Genomic DNA, 3,961 nt, shown 5'->3' with positions numbered 1-3,961 from the left:
AATGGAGATTTAGGTTGGTCATTAGTAGAAGTTTTATCTTCACTAGGATCATACCCAATTCCTCTTCTATTGTTCTGACTGACCCCATAAATCATGGATGCCATTCTGCTCCTCTCTATCCCATTTTTCAGAAACTTTTGAAAAGATTTTTCATATTTATAAATTATTGTGTTTGAAGTTTGTGGAGCTTGAGATAACGCTTCTTCAAGTTTTGAGCAATTTTTCTTTGTTGCATCTCTTTGTAATGTCAAAGATCTGTTTTCATCTTTTAGTTCTAAAATTGTTATCTCAAGTTTGCCACATTCTTCTAATGTTTCTTCAAGAACACCTTTTATAGCTTTAAATTTTTGTTTGAGTTTCTGATATGAGCTTAGAGTTTCAGACATACATGATTCTAGGTCAGATCGAGAGAGTTCAGAAAATACCTCTTCTGATTCAGATTCTTCATCTGAAGTATTCTTGGATGTGGTAACCATGAGTGCCACATTAGCTTGTTCATCAGAGTCTGATTCTGATGAGTCAGGTTCACTGTCGTCCCAGGTAGCAATCAGTCCCTTTTTGGTTCTGAGGGAATTTTTCTTGAAGTTCTCTTTTCTGGAACTGTCTTTCTTTAACTTGGGACATTCGTTTCTGTAGTGACCTATTTCTTTACATTTATAACAAGTAACATCTTTGTTAGATTTACCTTTTGAGGTTGATTCTGATCGGTCCCCTCTAGGTCTTGGTCTCCTGAAGTTATTATTCCTCTTTCTCCAGAGTTGTTTTACTCTTCTGGTCAGAAGGGATAATTCTTCCTCATCGTCAGAATCTTCCTGCTCAGAGTCATCAGCGTCTTCTGTTTCGGCCTGGAAGGCTTTGTTTCTGTCAGACTTACGCCTTTCAGATCTGGACTTTAATGCTACAGACTTGATCTTCTTCTGAGGCTCATCTTCCTTCAGTTCTATCTCATGACTTATGAGTGACTGACAAGCTCTTCAAGGCTGATGTTGTTCAGATCCTTTGATAGCTTTAAGGCGGTGACCATGGGTCTCCACTTCTTTGGCAAGCTTCTGACTATCTTTTTGACATGGTCTGCAGTTGTGTATCCTTTGTCTAACACTTTGAGACCTGCAATAAGAGTTTGGAATCTAGAAAACATTACCTCTACAGCTTCATCATCCTCCATTTTGAAGACTTCATATTTTTGGATTAGAGCCAGAGCCTTTGTTTCTTTGACCTGAGAGTTTCCTTCATGAGTCATCCTCAGGGAGTCGAGTATATCTTTAGTTGTTTCCCTGTTGGTGATTTTTTCATACTCATTGTAGGATATGGCATTGAGAAGTATCGTTCTGGCTTTGTGATGATTCTTGAATTCGCGCTTTTGATCATCTGTCATTTTACTTCTGAGAACGGCAACTCCAGCATTTGTTATAGGAGGTTTGTATCCAACTGTGACAATGTCCCAGAGATCAGCATCATAACCCAGAAAGAAACTTTCAATTCTATCTTTCCAGTAATCGAATTTCTCTCCATCAAAGACTGGAGGCTTAGCATTGTAACTGTCTCTTTTATTGGTGTTGGCCATAGTTTTTCTCGTTCTGGATCTCTCTACACTGTTAAGTGTTAGATTAGAAAATCAATAACAGAGCCGAAGCTCTGATACCAACTGAAGGTGAGAAAAACAAGAAAGGGGGGTTTGAATTGTTTTAGAAAATAAAAGCTTTTTCAAAAGTAAGAACACACGGAATTTTATACTGGTTCGCTTATAACACAAAGCTACTCCAGTCCACCCGGCCAAAGTGATTTCGCCTTCAAAAATGACTTAATCCACTAATCTTGAAAGATTAATACAACCAAACGTCTAAAAGAGTGATCTCTTAGTCCTCCCAAGTATACAGACTACGCAGAGTCACTTGAGGAAAAAAATAAATTTAGCAAAATAAATATGTAATAGAGAGTGCTTCTAAGAGTAAGCGAATATTACATCAGAATAATCAAGCAAGTATTTTCACGTATAAGCAACAACTCGTGAAAAGCTTTAAGAGAGAATGTAAAGAATTTTTTGTGCGTTATTGTGTATCTCTCAATGCGGTAGGTTGTCCTTTATATAATGGTGAAAGGACCGTTGGAGTGATGACAGAATATTGGCCTTTGATGAGCATTCAATGTCATTACTTCTGTGTTTCTTGCCATAACCAATTTGTCTCCCTGAATAACTTCTTTTTAAAAATACTTCCTTTCCATTTGAAGAAATTCTTTCTGTTACTCTATCTGGATTTGGAGAATCTTCATCAGAGTCTTTGTTATCTCGGAGTTTCTATGTCAGAAGAAGATTGAGTTGAGGTTACATCAGAGCTTCTAAGAGTACTGGTCTTCTAGATCATCAGAACTAATTCCAGTGGATGTTTAGAGCTTCTGGTTCTTTCTACTGTCTTGTTTTGCTCAGAATCAGAACTTCTAGAGCGCACTTCTACTTCAGATTCTTTTGATCTTCTAGTACTTTGTATCTGATAAAACGATCAAATTCCTTTGTTGCTGTTCAGAGTCCTGCACACTTAGAGAATTTTCGTTAGGGTGCCATTTTTGGTTTCATCCTTTGTTATCATCAAAATTTTGGAATTATATTGTAGAACTAATTTTGTTCTTACATACCCCCCTAAAAGCATACATCTCCCCTTTCGACATTATCAAGAAGCATTGAAATAAATAAACATAAATGAAGCACATGAAATGAAGGTTCCAGAAACACAAGAAATAGGGATTTGAATTGGATTTCAGATATGAAAACTTTTTTCAAACCAATGACAAGAATAACAATGATAGAAATACACTGGATTTTCATACTGGTTCACTATTAACTAAGTTAATCCAGTTCACTCGTTAGAGTCATTTTTCCTTCTCACATGAGTTGATCCAATAATCAAATAAATTACAAACTCAAAGACCAACTGTAAATGACTTCTCGAGGGTACAGACTAAACTTAGCCCCTCAAAATTTTTAACCAAAGTTAAAATACAAAGAGTATGTGTTTACAAGAATGCTTGTAAACAAGTAGATACACAAGATGAATTTTAGAGTTTATGTAACACCCTTCTAAAATACCCCAATAAATAATTAAACAACAAAACATAAATCAGAGTATATATGCAATTTAAGGGTGTCACACTTGACACTTCACACCATGTTCCAATTTAACTCGTCATGCTCATTTATTCATCAAAATAAACATTTGCATAATTCGCAGCGGATAGAAATTAACAACGACATGCAAAACATGTAACACATTACATGTAAGGTTATTCAACAACCAAACCGAAAACAAGGCAAAACATCCCGTCCCGATGTTACATCTACCAGAGCATGACTCACTAAGGAACTACACTAGACTCCAAGGACTAGCTTCTACTCAATCACTGCACGTTACCTGAAACATAGTTGTAAGGGTGAGTTCCTCAATCGATATAATAAGCATTATAAAATATCATGTAATGCTAAGTAAATGAACACATCTCATCACCCTAATCATATCACACATTCAGTAACGGCAACATCAACTCATACTCATAATCATGCTCAACATAAACATCAAAACACACGTATAATATTGGAACACATCCATTCATATTATACACAATACATACATTATGCAATGAGACTCCATGCATGCGGTACCGACTATTCGTGAACATATAGTTCAACCTCACCGATCAAATCCAGATACGACTACCAAGCTCACTAGTCCCACTCATTTGAGACCTAGTGACTCACATCACTAATTCCTCACCATGGGAATTAGCTACCACCCCAAGGGCTATGCTATGCACGCTAAATCACCTAGCATGCAAACATCAACAACAATCCACAATAACTCACTCACTAATTCCTCACCATGGGAATTAGCTACCACCATAAAGGCCATACTATGCACGCTAAATCACATAGCATGCAACATCAACAACAATCCACAATGGACACATGCTC

This window comes from Lathyrus oleraceus, chromosome 3, assembly GCF_024323335.1.
Source record: "Lathyrus oleraceus cultivar Zhongwan6 chromosome 3, CAAS_Psat_ZW6_1.0, whole genome shotgun sequence".
Classification (NCBI taxonomy): Eukaryota; Viridiplantae; Streptophyta; class Magnoliopsida; order Fabales; family Fabaceae; genus Lathyrus; species Lathyrus oleraceus.
Note: the sequence above shows the minus strand (reverse complement) of the source record.